General features: G+C 51.5%; 1 protein-coding gene across 3 annotated transcripts in view; it reads right to left on the bottom strand.

Annotated features, from left to right (window-relative positions):
• Positions 1-19,618, bottom strand: part of LOC102463105 (scavenger receptor cysteine-rich type 1 protein M130-like) — a 111,931-nt gene that overhangs the window by 78,788 nt on the left and 13,525 nt on the right. For 2 of the 3 annotated variants that reach the window (XM_075902548.1, XM_075902594.1), the window contains exon 2: positions 13,962-14,210. The exons of the other annotated variant lie outside the window; for it this stretch is intronic. The gene's annotated coding sequence lies outside the window, so the exon portion shown is untranslated. The remainder of the gene's footprint in view (positions 1-13,961; positions 14,211-19,618) is intronic. 3 annotated transcript variants of the gene reach the window in all.

The raw sequence follows: 19,618 nt of genomic DNA, 5'->3' as shown, positions 1-19,618 counted from the left end.
AGCTCAATCTTTCTTTGTTGTTTAGGGCGTAAATTCTTAAATAACTTATGCTGCTTAACTTGGGACTCAGTAAGTTGCACCTCCTGGGATTGTGCTACACATTTAAACAGGTCTTGGAATTCTTTAAGATCGTCCGGGGGTGACGTCTCGCCCAGAGACAGCGGTTCATCCCTAGAAGGCAATGGTGAACAGGTATTAGGAGACATGTCCGGGTCAGCTTCCGAGAGTTGCCCTTCCTCTAGATCTGACATTTGTGATCGATGCATCAGAGAACGGGAAGGTATTGTACGTCGTAGTGGAGAATGTTTGGGAATCTCTGAAAGCACGGAGTGTGGGCTAATTGATTTACAGGAACATGGAGACCTACAATGAGATCTAGAGTGACTGCGATGAGATGATTCAACATAGTCCGGTCTATGACGATGAGTATAACGCCGGTCAGACCTTGCAGGGGACGAGCGTCTAGAAGATCTAGCACTGCCGTACCTGACATAATAGGTGCTTCTTGGTGAACGAGTTGGTCAGCGTTAGCGTCTTGCAGGAGAAGGAGATCTAGAACATCTCTGGTGTGAACAGCTACATGCTCTGTCATAATGGTGACGAGATGAGAGACTGCGGTGATAATAATCCCTATGATCTCTTATGTGGTGCGTAGAAGCACAATGGTGAGGAGATAGTTCCTGATCTGACCTTGGCGAGGTACGCAGGGAGATTCCCTGGGTATTTGATTTTGCTGTTGCTGCAGGCTGTGCAGAGCCTGGAGAGTGAAGGGTTAAAGGCTGTGAAGGAAGCATCTGGGCAGGAGTACGCTGTTCCCCTGCGGGTGCTGAAGACAGCTCCCTGTGAGGGGCAGTGATTGGAGGCATTTCAGCACCCGGCACCGATAAGACTGGTGCCGCTGCGGCTGGCTCTTTAAGAAGCTCCGGTGCCGGCTGAGGTTGCGGTGCTCGGGGCTGTCGAGATTCAGAAGTGCCGGGCCGGCTTGTTTGATGAAGGAGCATGGGTTACCCTCGAGCGAGAGGTACCCGGCTTGTCACCTGCGCTCACCCGCGATTGCAGAGCAGCTGGCAAGGAATGAGCGGGAGAGGCTCTCTTCTTTTTTGATAAGGGCATTGCCTCAGAAGGAGCCTTCCGCTTTTCAGCCATGGGGTCTGAGGCAGAGGATCCTGAGGCAGTGGAAGGCATGAGAGCCTTATCAAACAGGATCTCTTTTAAATGACGTTCCCGCTCCTTGCGGGCTCTGGTCATTAGGCTGACACAGTGGGTGCACTTTTGGGGGATATGTGCCTCCCCAAGGCAGCGGATACAAGCCGAGTGCCCGTCCGACACCGGCATTGGCTCAGCACAACTAGCACACTTTTTAAAACCGGGGGAGCCCGGCATTTTAAATTCTGAAGGGCTGAGCGTTTGCGCTGCCTAAATGCCGCCGCTTGTGTGCGTCCCCGGCTTTCTTTTGGCTTTGTCCTCTCTTTTTTTTTTGTCCGTGAAAGTAACCAGAGCAGCTAACAGAAAAAAACACAAACGCTACATGGAAATAGAACTGCTCTTTCTCGGTTTAGGTTTCTTTTCCTCTTTTCTCTTTCTTTTTTTTTTTTTTAACGAGCCCGCACCCCGGGCTAAACGCGCTTTATATTCTTATAACTTTTAAACTTATTAACTTTCCCCACAGACAACCGACTGAAGGGAAAAAGGGAAACTCTGCTTGAGGAGAAAGGGGGAGCTCCGTCTGCGACCCAAGGTGGATGAGAAGAACTGGCGGATGCCGGACCGCGCGCAGCAGATGAAAGGCGCGAAACTGGCTTGCACACGCGTGGTCTGGCCACACAGCTCTGTCAAGCTCTGCTTTGCGGCGCCGGGACCAGCCTGACGCCAGACGTGGATCACCCACGGGGACTATCCGAAGAAGAAGCTGTGATTACTATGGACGGAGTGGCTACCAGGGCACCTGTGCTTTTTCCTCTTTCCTCTCCTTGCGAAAGAACTCCTTCTTCCCCGTCCACACACGCCTATTTCCAAAAGAGCTCTTATGGAAAAAGGCTTCTTCCTCATTGAAAGAGGTTTACCAATGTCGGAACCCCCCCCCCCCCCTCCTCTGTTTTTTCAAATTGATTTTGAAAGAACATGATTGCAATGTAGACATAAATTAAGTTTTATGAGAGAAATGGCCGTTTTTCTGAAAATACTCTGTAGTGTAGACATACCCACAGTGCACCAGTCAGGGTACTCAGCATTCCCTCCGTCTGGGGCATAGGTTTTCCAAGTTTCTGTCACCCCCACATGCTGCATCAGGAAGCCCCATCAGGGTTCCCCCCAACTGTGGATGTTCATGCGTGGAAGAAAGATTGTTCTGTGCATCAATCTGAAGGCCATGTGTGATATCTCATGCCCATAAGGTGCACAGAACAAAATTCATTCTACACATGGGCAGTCTGTGGCGGGGATGGGGCTGGAGGAGGCATCATGGCTGGGGCAGAGGGTTGGGGTGTAGGGGAGGGCTCTGTCTGTGGGTGCAAATCTGGGATGGGCCTTGGGGTGAGGGGTTTGTGGTGCAGGCTGCCTGGAGGAGAAAGAACTCTCCCCAGCCCTCTCACCACAGCAGTGCAGGGCCAGGTGACAGACACCTCTCTGACACCACAGCAGGTCCCTGCCAGGGCTGGGTTGGGGCTGGGAGAGGGGCACTTCTGACCCAGCCATGAAATGTCAGGGGCAGGTCTATGCTGGGGTTTGCAGGGGGAGGTGCCCGTCCCCCGGTCGCAGAAGGTCTGTGTTGGTTGACAGGCACCTCTCCCCTCTGTAGCAATAAGTCCCTGAGTGCGACTTCATAGGCAGCTGTGCAGCCCCACAGCCATGTAGCTTAGAGGGAAGCTAGGGATCATGTCTGCTGCCCTGACTACATCACGTGTGCTGGGACTCCTGCAGTCCTCATACCCACTGCCACTAACACCATCACTGGTTGGAAGGAGAACCCAGACCCATCTTCACTGTGGGTTCTTGTCCAGGTTCTAGGTGTGGTCCCACTGGTCGAAGGAACATTACCATTAATTTACTGCTCTCGCCTCTGTCCTCCTTCCTACTGCACTTCCTCTTCACTTCCCTCTCCCTTACCCCAGGGAGAGGGGCAGCAGGCTTCTTCACTGATGCCCCTTTCACACCATTGCTGGCCTTCTGGATTTGTAAAATCCCCACCTGCTTACTCACAGATGAACCTTCTTCTGATTAGCTTCCTCCAGCCAAATGCTCCTCACTCTACCCCTACGTTTGCAGCTTATTTGGCTGATTGGGACAACTTGACCTAATGTAGTTCTTGCAAAGCCAGCTTCCTAATGCATCCCATCACACAGGGGTAATGAAGAAAGCAGATGATACCAAACTGCTCAAGATAGTTAAGTCCAAAGCAGACTGTGAAGAGCTTCAAAAGGATCTCTCCAAACTAAGTGACCGAGCAACAAAATGGCAGATGAATTTTAATATTGATAAATGCAAAGTAATATATATTGGAAAACATAATCCCAACTATACATATTGTGGCAGAATCAGACCAGAGAGTTACGGGAGAGTGATAGAAAGGAAATATATCACCCCTAGATTAAATAGGTCCCTGTTGCCAGAGTAGACTAGCAAGGACTGATCCAGAACCAGCAGGGACATCGTAGAATCAATCAGATCCAACTCCCAGGCCTAGTTTCCAGCCTGGTGACATCCTCCGCCTATATCCTTAATCTCTCTTCCTGGGAAAGAGTATTCTTTTAAGTCTGGCCCCTCCCTCCCCTGCCAGGTGTCTGGGCCCAATACATATCTGGAGTGAGTCATAAGGAATCACACATAACACAATAGAGCCAGGCAGAAACACAAAATTACAGCACCCCTAGTACGTCACAACATAGACCTGGAAATCCTAGACCCATCATCTCAGGCATTGACACACTTACAGAAGGATTACCTGGTTATACTGACTCTCTCCTCAGACCCCATCCTACCAGCACTCCCAGCTATCTTCAAGATACCACTAAGGAAACTACAGAACATCAGTGATCTTCCTGAAAACACCACCCTCGCCATCGTGGATGTGGAAGCTCTTTATGCCAAGTACAGGTATACTATAGGATCTCTCATCAGCTGTGTCTAGACTGGCACAGCCGCTTTTCCGGAAAAACTTGCCAGCTGTCTACACTGGCTGCTTGAATTTCCGCAAAAGCACTGACTTCCTACTGTAAGAAATCAGTGCTTTTTGCGGAAATACTATGCTGCTCCCGTTCGGGCAAAAGTCCCTTTTGTACAAAAGTTTTGCACAAAAGGGCCAGTGTAGACAGCTGAGATTTGTTTTCAAATGCAGAAAAGCGTCCGTGCCAATCTAGACGTGCTTTTCCGAAAATGCTTTTAACGGAAAACTTTTCCTTTAAAAGCATTTCCGGAAAATCATGCCAGTCTAGACGTAGCCATGGTGTCTTCCAGCCCTAGATTTCTATGACTGTGATGAGTCTCCCCAGTTAAAAGTTGGGACTGGGATCTTTTGAATCCTCTGATTCACCAGCCTGGGCCCCCTCTCACACTGTGCTGCTGTGACAAGCTACAGATCACTCCCTGTCCATTTGCAAGGCAGCGTGGTGGCTGGGCATGATGCTGGGGAAGACACCTCTGGTGAATGTGCAATTCCAATCAAACTGTAGATGTTACATGCTCTTATTATTATATGTATTGTACAAATAAAAAGTGAAGTGTAGTGAGTGTCTGCTTCCTAATGGTTGCTACAGCTACACAGAGGTTGCTCCCACCCAAAAAAAGGAATGTTTATGTGCACAAGGATGGCCCAGGAAACCCTGCAGTCCTTTACAGGTTTCTGAGGAGGGACGTCTTATTTCTTCCACTGTGGTCGGGCACTTTCCCATGCCCCTCCAGAATTAACTCTGCCGGCATCTCTATGGTATGCAGAATAGCTGCACAACGTCCTGATCCGTATCCAGACATTTGCAGCATCTGCTCCCTTACCACCTTTGTTACCCTCAGGACACTAATATCAGCTAGGGTCACCTAGGGTACATCTAAACTACATGGCTCCATGAGTTTACTCAGCAAACGGAAATGAAGCAGCGATTTAAATAATTGCCGCATCATTTAAATCAAAATGGCCACCGTGCTGTGCCGATCAGCTATTTGTTGGCACAGTGTGGCAATCTAGACAGGGATCTGCTGACAAAGGGTTCTGGGGTCGGCAGATCCCCATCTAGACTGCCGCGCTGCACCAACAATCAGCTGATCGGCACAGCGCGGCGGCCATTTTGATTTAAATGAAGCGGCGATTATTTAAATCATCGCTTCATTTCCCTTTGTTGTCCTGCCTCATCTACATGGCTCCGTCGACGGAGCCATGTAGTCTAGACACGCCCCTAGAGGAGATGGGAAGTTTCCATTACAAGGACCCATACAGCAAACAATAGAGCACATGCTCCACAACCCATGGCAATGTATGGCTCCCTCAACCATATTTTCCCTAACACGCCAGTGCTTTGACTGGCAGGAATAGGCATTGACCTCAGATTCTGCAAGTCCATGGCAACTACCACCAGCAGCACAAAGGGAAGGGGGATCGTGGGCTTCCTGTGTTCTTGAGGCCACAAGTCCTTTGCCTCCTGCAGCCAACTTGGACAAATTCAGCAATTTGGGAACCTCAATGCTGGTCCCTGGCCTCAAAGCAGCATCCATGTAGCTAGGGGGATGGAGCATTGAGCCCACCTGTGCTCCCAACACAAATTTGCCACAATTTGCATCACAAGGCCTCTTGCCCATGCCAGAGGGCCCTAATCACAATGGCTGGAACAGCAAATCAGTTCACTGAATAGCGAGGGATTCTCATTATGTTCTTACTCACACTAGAGTGAAATAAGGGGAAAGGTTATTTTTAATAGCAGCCTTGTGCTAAACACAGGGTATATGCCAACAAGGACTGTCTTGTGCTTTCCATACCTCACCGTGGAAAGCTGGGTCTTCATCACATCCTCCACAGTGTCAGAGGGGTTTCTGCAGATTAGAAGAGGGAAAAGGAAGATGTGGGACAATTACACCCCAGGGGAGCATCCTTTAGCCCCCATAATCATCATCTGTGTGTAATTCTGATATTTCATATAAAGCATGATATGTGAGGTATGGGGGAAAGGTTATGATCTGCTCAAACCCACTGTTCCATCTAACTATGTCTATCATTAATTTCTATGAAGTTATGAGAACTGTGTTGTATGACTGTCACTAAAACATGCTGTGGGTTTAGAAAGCACCAAGATACTAGCTCCCCAAAGACAATGCCCTAGGGATAGCCAACACCTGCGGTGGGGGGGTATGGTACATCAACAGCTATTTTCCTGCCAGGGAACTACAATGCAATGACTCACCTGCACAAGGCCACATCAGGGGAAATGCTCACTTGTCGGGTGACTAGCAGTGCCCACCAGACATGCCTGCACTTGTGCTCTCCAGGCACATGCTGGGACAAAGGTTACAAAACACCACATAATGACCCCACATGTCACCTTTTCCATCCCCAACCCCCAGTTGTGCTGCAAGCAACAAGGACAACTGAGAAGACTGAAGACTCCAACGATGGAGATTGGCCCAAGTTTCAAGCGTGAAACCTGTGTTCTATGAACTGCAATATCCAGTGAGAACAATTGCTTAGGCTAGTTGTTGCCCAGTCTAATGGGCTGAGAGTTTAGACTGTGTGCTGGTATTTTATTTCTTTTGGTACCAACTCTGACTTTTTGCCTGTCTGTCTTGAAGTCAATAAACTTGTTTTACTGTTTATCTTTACCAGTGAGTTTATCTGAAGTTCTGAGGCTCCACCACTTAGCCCAGCTCTTAGTGATTTCCCTGGACAAGGAGAAACCTCTTTTCTGCTGCCTCTCGTCTTTCATTAGAATGCTGTCCTCACACCACATGTAAAACTGATTGCTGCTCATCAGTGCTATCAACTCTCACAATCGTGCAACAGAAACAAGAACTCTTAATTGAGTTTGCTCAACTCTCCCTTTCAACACTAAAGAGAAAATCAAATAAGACAAGAACATCTAACCTGACCCCTCTAACCTTCACTGGGCTGTGGCATCCCCAACCCCTGCTTAGTTAGTAGCTTTGGGTATGTCTACACTACAAAGTTAGTTCGAAGTAACGGAGGTTAGTTCGAACTAACTTTAATAGGCGCTACACTAGCGCTCCGCTAGTTCGAATTTAATTCGAACTAGCGGAGCGCTTAGTTCCAACTAGGAAAACCTCATTCCACGAGGATTAAGCCTAGTTCGAACTAGCTAGTTCGAATTAAGGGCTGTGTAGACCCTTAATTCGAACTAGTGGGAGGCTAGCCCTCCCCAGGTTTCCCTGGTGGCCATTCTGGCCAACACCAGGGAAACTCTACGCCCCCCTCCCGGCCCTAGACCCCTTAAAGGGGCACGGGCTGGCTACGGTGCCCGTGCCAGCTGCAAGCCTGCCAGCACCCAGCCAGCAGACCCTGCACCTGGCACGGATTGAGCCACCCACCCGATGCTCCCCAGCCCTCCCCCTCTTCCCGGGACCAGGCTGGGACAGAAAAGTGGCCGGCTTGGGCAGGAGAGCTGCCAGCCTGGCCACCCAGGAGCAGGTGTGCATGAAAATCAAGGGAGTCCACTGAGACCCCCGACCCTGAGCCCTGAGCTTACAATGGCCGTCCTGGGTCAGACCAAAGGTCCATCTAGCCCAGTAGCCTGTCTGCCGACAGCGGCCAACCCTAGGGACCCTGGAGGGGATGGACCGAAGACAGTGACCAAGCCATTTGTCTCGTGCCATCCCTCTCCAGCCTTCCACAAACCTTGGGCAGGGACACCACTCCTACCCTCTGGCTAATACCACTCCATGGACCCAACCTCCATGACTTGATCTCACTTCCCTTTCAACTCTGTTCTAGTTCTAGCCTTCACAGCCTCCTGCAGCAAGGAGTTCCACAGTTTGACTCTTTGCTTTGTGAAGAAGAACTTTCTGTTACTAGTTTGAAGCCTGCTACCCATTCCTTTCCTTTGGTGTCCTCTAGTCCTTCTTTATGGGAACTAATGAAGAACTTTTCTGTATGCACCCTCTCCACCCCACTCATGCTTTTAGAGACCTCTATCCTGTCCCCCCTCCGTCTCCTCTTTTCTAAGCTGAGAAGTCCCAGTCTCTTTAGCCTCTCTTCATATGGGACCTGTTCCCAACCCCTGATCATTTTAGTTGCCCTCCCCTCTCCCAGCCTCTCTCTTCCCCTCTCCCACCTCCTTTTCCCAGTCTCCCCCAGTTTTGTTCAATAAAGACAGATTCCATTTTTGAACACAATTGTCCTTTATTTTGTACATCAAGAAAAGGGGCTAGGGAAGGGTAAGTGGAAGGAGGTGAGGGAGGAATGGAGCACGAGCCCCTGATGGGGAGGACTGGGCTGGCTCTGTGGGCTTCTGGGGGTGGAAGCTCTCCTGCAACCCCCCAGTTGCCCCCTCTGCCCAGATGGCAGCCTGCGGCAAGTGCAGCCGGTCTGATGGCCGAGTGGTGTGATGTGCCCAGTGTGGGCACTCCGGGCACTCCAAGCCAGGACTGGTTTTCAAGCGGGGCACCCCTGAGAACTGTCTGTCCGGGGTGGGGGTCGAGTCCCTTTAAGCACAGCCCTCGGCTAGCCTGAGACAGAATCTCCATGCTCTAAGTTCTCCTCTGATGCCCTGCTGGCACTGCTTCCGGCCATCCTTAAGCCCTGTTCAAGGTCCACTTAATGTGGACGCGCTAGTTCGAATTAGCAAAACGCTAATTCGAACTAGTTTTTAGTTCTAGACGCGTTAGTTCAAATTAGCTTAGTTCGAATTAACTAATTCGAACTAAGTTAGTTCGAACTAACTCTGTAGTGTAGACATACCCTCAGAGTTTAGAGTGATCCCCTCAGTCAGGGCTCACCTAGACTATACTAAAGTGTTGAAAGAGCAAAAAACCCCATCTTCACTGCTTCTTTTTGAGCAAAAACCCCTTGTGCAAAAAGAAATGGCAGAAAATATGCTAATGATGTTGAAACTTCTGCAAATAGCTCCCTCATTAGCATATTTTCTGCCAGAAGAACTCGCAGTGAAGACGTAGCCATACTAAGGAACACATTTCAATAACCCTATGTTCAATATGAAATTGATTTGAACATCCCCAAACCAGCCAAAATTGTTCACTTTGGCAATCCAGCTCTAGCTGCTGAGCACCTAGGCAAAGTAGGTGAGTGTATGTAAATATTTCCTGGTCCTGAAGCCCTTCCCTCATTTACTTTTGCTGAGTTTTCTCTCTGCTACTGTGAATTAAACAGCCACATGGGGATCATTACCTTTAATCCCAGTTTCTTTCCGAGGGGTTGCATTTTAAGGCAATAGTCCTTTACATAGGAAAGTTGGGAATGAAATACTTCTTTTTTACCTGAACACTTGTGGGAAAAGAGCCAAGAAGAGATCTGTATAATAAGCAGTAAACCTCTACTGTGATCGGTCACCTTGCAATTCCAACCTGGTACCCCTCCTAAGAGGTGATGGCATAATGATAACGATACCTTCCAATTCAGCTGAGTTCGGCGTTAAAGTATTAGAAAGATAACCACAGGGTTGTATTCAGTGATCAAATTCAAACTAGCACGAAGTGCAGTGAACAGCATGTCTCGTTTCAGCCACACACACCCCGCACTCCCCAATCACAGCTTTTCAACAAGATACTAACAGGGACTATAACGGACTCTCCTGTTGAAGCATGTCTTCATATAAATAATTAAATATTCACTGGAGAAGAGAGGAGAAAAAGCAGGAGACTGACTCAGTAGCTCAGTGGTCAGGGCATTCCACTGAGACGCGGGAGAGTCAGGTTCCCTGTTTCAAAACTATTTAATTTAGATCAAGTGGAACAGCTTCAGCAGGGCAGACTAAGCCATAACCACCTCAGAATACTCAACAACTCAGTGGTTTGAGCATGCAGCTGGGATGTGAGACTTGATTTCAAGTCCCTGTTTCGGCTCTGGCAGAACAGGAATAGAAACTTGGGCCTCTGCACTGCAGAAGAGTGCTCAAGGCACCAGGCAAATAATGTTATTAGTTACATTATTGTAGCGCATAGGAGCTGTCGTTATTGGCTAGGATCCCACTGTGCTATAAATTGTATAAATGGAACAGAAAGACAGTTCCTGCCCCAAAGGGCTTAAACCAAGAGACTTGTAAGGGAATATAAGGAAACAATGGTCAGGATGATCAGCTTTCTAACCACTGTTTACACATTACAAGCACATTACATTACACACATCTTAGGAAAGAGTGTTTTGCAGAGGTATTTGCAAGTGGATGCTTTGTAAATGTTTACAGGCAGCTCCTCCCAAGTATGCTGTACAGCATGGGAGAAAGTAGAGAGATGCTTGTCTGAAAACTGAACCTGTGGACAACGGAAGCCAGCATCATGGGCATCAGCAATTCAATATCAAATAGGTGGTGGGGGGGGGGGAATGGCCAAGAAGGGACTAGAAGGTGAATAGAAGCAGCTTATATTTGATATGCTAGAGAAGGCAGAGCAGTGGAGGGGTTAAAAGAAAAGGATGCCTTGGGATGGCATACATGTACATATGCACATAGACACATACATCAAATTTCTGTTCTGCTTGCTCCTAGTATCCTTTATTCAAGGCCTAAACTGAGAAGTGAGCTCTGAGCATGCCTCTGGGATCAGGCTCTGCAGGTGACAAAGGCAGAGTATTGCTGTTCTCACTAGTGACAGATGGCAGATCAAGGAGCAATGGGCTTAAGTTGCAGCGGGGGAGGTCTAGGTTGGATATTAGGAAAAACTATTTCCCTAGGCAGGTGGTTAAGCACCAGAATAGGTTCCTTAGGGGGGTGGTAGAATCTCCATCCCTAGAGGTTTTTAAGTCCCAGCTTGACAAAGCCCTGGCTGGGATGATTTAGTTGTGTTGGTCCTTCGTTGAGCAGGGGGTTTTACGAGATGACACCCTAAAGGTCTCTTCCAGCACTAATCATCTATGATTGTATGACAGTGGTTCCTAAATGAAGGACTTAGGCACCAATGCCAACATCTTTTTGAGGATCTAGTTCTGTGTACCTAAAAGTGTGAGAAGAAAAGTGTTACAGTGAAGTTACCCACAGGAAATGTGAGAGATGCCCACTTTTCTCTGATTCCACTTTTCCAGGGTCACAAGGGTCCTCCAATCCCTTCCTACAGAGCTGCAGGAGGGTCCCTGGCACAGGTGACAGCTCCATAATATAGTTTGCTTCTGAGTGGCTGGGCCTTCACCTGTGATGGCGTCCATCAGAGGGACTGTCCTTTTACCCTGAAGTCTCCAGAGATTCCTCTGATTTTGCATCAACTAAAAAGAAGGAAAAATACTGAGATTCTGGGAGACAAAAGTGATCAGATCCATGTTCTGCAGGTACTGTGCTGATGAGAAACAGAAGCTGGGGCAGGTCTAGGTTGGATATTAGGAAAAACTATTTCACTAGGCGGGTGGTGAAGCACTGGAATGGGTTACCTAGGGAGGTGGTGGAATCTCCATCCCTAGAGGTTTTTAGGTTTCAGCTTGACAAAGTCCTGGCTGGGTTGATTTAGTTGGGATTGGTCCTGCTTTGGGCAGGGGGCTGGACTCAATGACCTCCTGAGGTCTCTTCCAGCCCTGGGATTCTATGAGTTTATGATTCTCCCACTTCCTCCCAGCAAGAGGCATGGTAAGAAGAAAAGCTGGAGCACTAACTCTGCAATGATCTGCCAACGACTCCAGTTCTAGCTTCTTCCTGGCAGGAGGCACAATGGGAAGGAGATAAACGCACTAGCTACTCCAGTCTGGGCCTCAGGCTGCTGTAAGGAAGGCGCCAGGAGAGCTGGTTGTGAGGGAGCTTTCAGCTATTGTACTCTCTACAGGAAGCACTGTCATTAGTGTGGCAGGAATCCTGGCTGTAGCAGGTGCTTCCAGCTACTCCAGTCTCTGCCTCTCACAGATGGACACTGTAGGGAGCAGGACAGGAGCTCTGGGTGTGGGAGGGCTGGAGTGCTCTACACACTTACCAGTTTTACTTCTCCTGAGCATGAGGCCAATGAGAGCAGCAAGGAAGATCAACGTAGCGATGAAGATGCCCACAAGTCCATTAGGGTATGTCTACACTTCCCGCCAGCCAATTTGCTCCCCAAGCCCTGCTTCCTGCCAGCCGGCTCTTCGCCTCCTGATCTCCTTTGGGTGGGACTGCACTGGGTCTCTGCAGGGGTCTTGTCTCTCCCCCTGGAGGAGGGGGGCCAGGACCTGGTCTGCGTGCGCAGCCAGGTCCGGACCTTCCGCCTCCAGGCCCTGCAGAGACTCCTCTTTAGTGCAGGTAGTCCGGCATGGAGCATTTTGGGGCATGCCTTCCTCCACCGCCTCCGAGGGCTCCGATACGACCGGTAGCTCTTTTTTATCCACCCTAGGGGCCTTCCGCGAGACCTCTCAGAGCTGCCGGAATTCTACCAGGACCTCCTCCAGACCTGGAAGCTGTTTTTGGTGACCAGGTCCGTTGTGACCTCCGAGGGAGCAGACCTCCTCGTGGAGCCCCTGCTCCACAATCCGGCCTTGTGTGTGCAGGTGACGGAGTCTCCCTCGGTGCGCCGGAGGCTGATCCTGGCAGAAACAACCATGGTTGGAGACCTCCTGGACTACGACAGGGGGGACTGGGTGAATCCCCGAGCGCTCGCTCAACGCATGGGGCTCTCCGCCCCTCGAACCTCCCTGCGCCTACTCCAGGAGGTGAAGGCGGCTTTGTCGCAGCCTGCTCGCGATCTCCTACAGAGAGCCCTGGGAGAGGGGACGCCCCGCCCCTCCCTTCCTGCAAAGCCTCCGTCCCTTATTATCGGGCCCCTGTTCCGCAGGCCCCCCTGGACTCCCCACCTTTGGACCCCCAGCCGGCTGCAAAATCTGCAGCCGGTCTGTTTCTGAACCGCACCCAGGGAACAGCTGTACACGCTCGTGCTCCACACCCTGCATTTCCCCACCCTCGTGTCCCGCCCCGATACAAAGTGGCGGGACTATCTTAGACCTATAGAGGGTGGGGAACCCCGATGGGCCAGCGTCTATTCCACCTTAATTCTGCAGCCGATCGGGGACATCAGTTGGTGGCTCCTTCACGGGGCCGTGAGCACGGGCGTGTACTTGGTGCGGTTCACCCCAATCCCAGACACCTGCCCCTTTTGCGGCATGAGGGAGAACCTGGCGCACGCCTACCTCGAATGCGCCAGGTTGCAGCCCCTATTCCGGCTCCTCCAGAACCTCTTATTGAGGTTCTGGCTGCACTTTTCCCCTCACCTTTTTATTTACGCACACCCAATCCGTGGCCCCACAAAGTCGTGAGACCTCCTCGTCAACTTCCTCCTGGCCTTAGCGAAAGCTGCCATCTATAATAGCAGGAGGAGGATGTTAGACGAGGGGGTTCTCTGCGACTGTGGGGCCTATTTCCGTTCTTCCCTCGTGTCACGAATCCGGGCAGAGTTCCTCTGGGCGGTGTCCACTGGCTCCATCGACAGTTTTGAGGAGCAGTGGGCACTGTCCGGGGTTCTCTGCTCGGTGTCCCCATCCGGTTCCCTTATTTTAAACCTGTGACCCGCACTCCTTGACCCTGTTGTCATTTTTTGTCCCCCAGATTCAGTTGAATATGGGTCCAGTGTCCCTCCCATAAAGCTGGGGAGGGGCTTTTAGAATGTGGGCGGGCAAAGCCCGCCCACCTTCCCATGATTTCAAATAGGCCTTCTCTGCAGCAGCTCCCTGGCCTGACCCTGTCACAGTTGATAGAAACGGTTTCTGTTTACACAGAATCCTTTACTCCCTTGTCCATCACATGTCCTGTGCGCCCTTGCAGCAGAGCTCTGTGTTTTGAGTCTGTGCGGATTTCAGTTCACTCAAGGACAACTGGCTATCATGGCAATTCTGCTATCTCCAATTCCCCACTCACCTGAGACTTCAAAGATGATGGGAGAAGTGGAGTCAGCACTTGTCCCTGGAACCTCATAGTTGGTGACACTGTCCAAGCTTCCATCATCAGCAATGCTGACACCTCTCAGCACCAGGGTGGCAGTGTCTGAGGGGAATGATCCTGCAAAGGCTCCTGGAAATCCTCCCACAGCTTCCTCTATATAATGACAGTCCAAGACCACATCCACAGAGCGTAACTGGAAGCCTGGGGCCGGCTCTCCTGGCAGCTCTGCTGAGAAGGAAAGGAACCAGCTGAGAAGTGGGGTGCACACACAAACACCTGCTGCTCCATCGGGATGAGACAAATAGCACTTAATCTTGCCTTTGCTAGGGCAGCCCTATGGAAAAGGGGATGATCCAGGTGAGCCCAGGGGCATGCTACTGTCATAGAATTCCCCTTCTTTCCTGGAACACATCCCTAGAACTCCCTCTTCCCAGTGTGGTATTATTTCCCCACTCCCAACCCCCTCCGCCATCATCCTTTTGGAAGATTCCAGGCATAGGCAGTGGTGCCACGGCACCAGGAATATTCCTGACTTGGGGACAGACTCCACCAGAGTTCGGGGCCACTGACTGGCATGGGCAGGACCACTTGGGGTAGCATGTACCAAAACATCTGTCCCAAGATGCCTCACATCTAACCTCTATTTTTCTCCTCAACCCCACTTGCTGTCCCTGTGTGCTCCACACCAGGTGCATGCCCTGGCCACCTGTATACTCCTCACTGTGGAGCCACTGACCCACCTGCTGCCCCCAGGCAATTTAAGTTGTTCAGAATGTTACTGACATGCATCTGACAAAGTAGGTCTTTGCCCACGAAAGCTTATGCTCCGGTCATCTGAAGAAGTGGTCTGTGCCCACAAAAGTTCATGGTGCCATCTACATGTTTTGTTAGTCTATAAAGTGCTACCAGACCATTTGTTGTTTTTTTCTGTAAGGGTATGTCTACACTACCCCGCTAGTTCGAACTAGCGGGGTAATGTATGCATACCGAACGTGCAAATGAAGCCCGGGATTTGAATTTCCCAGGCTTTATTTGCATAAGCGGGGAGCCGCCATTTTTAAATCCCCGCTGGTTCGAACCCCGTGTAGCGTGGCTACACGGGGCTCGAACTAGGTAGTTCGGACTAGGATTCCTATTCCGAACTACCGGTACACCTCGTGGGTAGTGTAGACATACCCTAACAGACTAACTTGAATACCCCCTGAAGCTCCAATAAGTCTGTTAGTCTATAAGGTGCCACAGGACTCCTCGTTTGTTCTGGCAAATTTAAAACGCCATGGGGTCCATATCACAACCACCAGCAGCAGAGCAAGGCTGGCATATATATCCCTGCGGCCTGGGGGGCAGGAAGGTGTCTCAATGTGCAGGGCTGTACCAGCAGCTGAGCAGAGTGAGGAGCATAGGGTTGCCAGGTGTACGGTATTCTACCAGACAGTCCGGATTTTGGGCCCTTTATCCAGTAAAAAATTCAGAAAATACTGGACATATGCAATATTCGCTATTTACTGGTTTTCCAGCTGGGCGCTCGATGGAAGCCTGGGAGGGATGGGGGAGTGGCTGGGAGGTGGGGCGCAATCGGTGCTGGGAGCCTCTAGTTGCGTATGACACCTTGGGCAGGGGGAGAAGCCCTGTATGTGCTCCTGAGAGCTGGTCAAGCGCATGGTGGAGCCGCAGCTGGACCCCTCGTGCTTCACCAGGCCTGTGCAGGCAGCACCCTGGGATCTGCATGTGCCTGGATCAGTCCCGCTTCCCACCAGCCAATTTGCTCCCCAAGCCCTGCTTCCTGCCAGCCGGCTCTTCGCTTCCTGATCTCCCCTGGCCAGTCCCGCTCCTGCCAGCCACCCCACCCCCCCGATCTCCCCCGGCCAGCCCTGCTGCCCCCAAGACTTCCCATCTTTGCTTCATGCCCCCTCCCCCCCTTCCTCCTGGCCAGCCCCACTCCCCTCCCAGCTGGTCCCTCCCCTCCCCCTCTGCCCCCGCTCAAGTGTGTCTGGTATTTTTTGAGACTACCTGGTAACCCTTGGAGCAGAAAGCTGCTCTAGCCCCACTGTGCTACCAGTGGTGGGGGCAAGGACCCCTGGTACATTTTAAATAGCTTGGGGGCAGCTGGCAGGACTGGAGGACGCATGGGCAGAGGAGCGCATGGGGTGGTGGGTGGGCAGGAGTGTGAGGAGACCCCCATCTCTCCAGGAGAAGATGCCAGAGGGGGATGTGTCTGTTAAGCATGGTGCCCCTCATCTCCCCCACCCAAACCCTCATTCACCCCACTCCTTTGAGAGCCCAAACCCTCTTCCCCACCCCCCTCCTGTCCCCAAACTCTCTCACTGCCTCCAGCCCCCAAAGTCCCTCCCAGAGCCTGACCCCAGCGCCCCTTCGTATACCCCCATCTTCCGCCCCAGGCAAAGCCTGCACCCAGGACCCAGTCTCCTCCCAGAGCCTGACGCTGCCCCCCCCCCCCCCGCTGGTGGGAAGCAGCTCAAGTTGGGGCCGGATGCTCCCCCCACTGGTGAGCGCAGGGGGGGGGCAGTGCAAGGGCAGGGAAGAGGAGGGGAGCGGCGGGACCTAAGGCGGAGGGAGTTGCTCCTCCCTTCTAGTCACGTGGCCATTGCCCCCCCCATATCCTGCCTCACCAATTGCCCCGCCCCATTCCAGCCCCCAAACTCCCTCCCAGAGCACTGGGCCGGCGGGGGAGGAGAATTCTGGCTCCTGCTCTCGCAGCTCCGCCGCAAGGCTTGGACCGCCCGCCCTCAGGTGTCCTGCATCTGCCCCTCGGGCGCCTGCTGGCGAGTAGACGGGCCCCCCTCGCTTCCAGGCCTCCCAAAGCGGCACCTCCGCCTGCTCCACTCACCAGCCGTCAGAGCCAGCACGCCAAACGCGAGGAGGAGCCCGAGATGCATCGTGTCCCCCAGGGGCTCCTGACAGACACACGGAACCATCTGGCATCTGCGCCCGAAACATGCTGGGCAAGAGCCTGGGGAAGAGCCTGCGGCAGGCTCTTTCACTTTTGCTCCAGCAAGCGAGGCAGAGTGAGGAGTATTAACTCTCCCTCCCCCAGGGTATGTCTATACTACCACCCTAGTTCGAACTAGGGTGGTAATGTAGTCAACCGGAGTTGCAAATGAAGACCGGGATTTGAATTTCCCGGGCTTCATTTGCATGTTGCCGGGCGCCACCATTTTTAAATCTCCGCTAGTTCGGACTCTGTGCCCGCGGCTACACGCGGCATGAACTAGGTAGTTCGGAATAGGCTTCCTATTCCGAACTACCTAGTTTGGTAGTACTCCTGTTCCACAAGGAGTACAGGTAGTTCGAAATAGGAAGCCTAGTCCGAACTACCTAGTTCATGCCACGTGTAGCCGTGGGGCACGGAGTCCGAACTAGCGGACATTTAAAAATGGCGGCGCCCAGCAACATGCAAATGAAGCCCGGGAAATTCAAATCCCAGGCTTCATTTGCAACCCCGGTTGACTACATTACCACCCTAGTTTGAACTAGGGTGGTAGTGTAGACATACCCCCAGACAGGAGCCTGCAACTGGTGCAAACAGCTCCCGAGTCCCAGGGGCTGCCGTATAAGACTGGGGGCATCTGCAGAGCTGGGGTGGAAGGCTGGTTCACTCTGAATTGCTTTGCCAGGAACACTCCTGTGTCAATCTCTTCCAAAACCCATTTTGTGCCTCTTCTTTTAGCTCCCCAAAACTCTCTGCAGGCCTTTGAATTTCTGTTCAGTTGAATTTTTAAAAGATGTGTCCTCGCAAAACAGTTGTGGGGATTACACTTGTTAGGCCACAGAAAATTGGGCCTAGGGCGGTTATGCTAAGACAGACCGAGAAGAGTCCAGCAAAGGGTTCTGGGTAGTCCCTGAACAAAATTTGAGACATGAGTTGAGCAAGGGCATTTTTGTACTTGCTGAGCTAAACAGCTTGCTTAAGAAACTGATAAGAAAACTCCCTGTCTCCTCGTTGTCTAGTACTTGCCTTCTGACTTAATAAGAAAGTTGCTGATGTATCAAGGCCACCTTGTGTAGTTGGCAAGGTATGCATCCACGCTAGAAGTTTCTAACTAATAAAGGGGGGTGGGTTGCTTAAGTGTATAGTCTATGACGCGACAGAACTGTCTATTTAACCCCACTTGTTATAGAAATCGGGGGCTGGTTCTCGGTAGAGATGGGCTGTTCTCTATTGTCGTGTGCACTCTTCAATAAAGAGCTTTGTGATTAGACCTTGCTGGTGTTGCCTGTCTCTTTGTGGTCAGATAATGAACTGAAGCCGTCTGGGTTAAAGTCCCCAACAGTGGTATGGCAGCTTGGACAAAACAATTTACAGCCAGCAGCACTAGTTGACCTGGTCTCAAATAAGCTGTCGGGTCCACTAGATGATCGCCAGGGGAGGTTTATAAACTGCAGCCTTTGTTAATCCCTTTAACAAGCTTTTTCCAAACCACAAGTGTGATCAAGGCACGTGTCTCCTCCAGAGTAGATGATTTCCACTGACTCTGCCAAGGACTGATGCTAAGGGACACACCTGGTGCAGCATGTTGTGACCTGACATGCAAGTAGCACTGGCTGAAACCATCACAGTGGAACTCCACATTCTGCACTGATAGCAAATTGAATGCTGGGGCCTGTTCAAGGTCTTCAATCTCATCTGCAAAGCACCAATAAATCAGGGGCCTGATTGTCTCAGTTACTGCCTCTGGAGCTGTGTCCCACTGTGCTTTCTGTATTCAATGGGACATCCAACTGAAGACGCCCAGGTGGGATGGGATGCAGTCAGATGGGGGGCAGGGTTGAAGTTGAATGGCGTTTGGGGCAAAATGGGGGCTAGAGCCAGGTGAGGGCCTTGACTGGATGTGGAAGGTTGGATGGTGAACAGGGATTGGCCTGGATAGGGGCTGGAGCCAGGATACCAGGGTCAGATGGAGGCTGGGCCAATAACCAGTGCCAGGCCATCACAGTCAGTTGGGGGCCAAGGCCGTGCTGCTGTGGCAGGAGCCAGGTCAGGACTGACTGCCTGTGGCAGGATCTTGGCCTGGGCCCAGCAGTTTTGGCCATGGCAGGTAGGAGGGTAGCCTAGTTTGGGGCTCTGGGTGTGGTGGCCCTCCCCCTGCTGCTGCAGGTACCTGGCCTGTGTGGCTTCCTTGAGCACTGCACAGCACTAAGGCAACTGCACAGCTTATAGGGAACTTAGCTCCTCACCTTTCCTGCCTGCAGTCCTCTCTGCTCCCCAGCTCTACTACCAGAGAAATGGCTTCAGAGCACAGGGGCTTGTTCTGCTCTGCCTGCCCAACGCTTCTGCTCAAAAGTGGGCTAAGGGCGAGGAAGCTTGTCATGCAAGCTGCCAGTTGGGCGAGAGGAGCAGGGCAACTCCCTGCACCTCAACCCAGCTCCCCGGAGGAGTATTGGGCAGGTGGAAGGACTGGGGTACAAAGATGCTCATTCTTTTGGGGACACCCCAGCTGTCCAACGCCCATGAGTATGAGCTCCACTGAGTCAGTAGCTGATCTGACATTGGCTAGACAGTAGCAGTGGGAAGGAGAACTCTGCCCACCAGAGGTAATGATGTGTCTTTACTATTGCAGGGTGTTCAAGCACTGCAGGAAGAAGGAGAGCCGTAGAAATGCCTGTAAGTAACA

Source organism: Pelodiscus sinensis, chromosome 1 (genome assembly GCF_049634645.1).
Source record: "Pelodiscus sinensis isolate JC-2024 chromosome 1, ASM4963464v1, whole genome shotgun sequence".
Lineage (NCBI taxonomy): Eukaryota > Metazoa > Chordata > Testudines > Trionychidae > Pelodiscus > Pelodiscus sinensis.
This window is presented reverse-complemented; position numbering and strand designations above follow the sequence as displayed.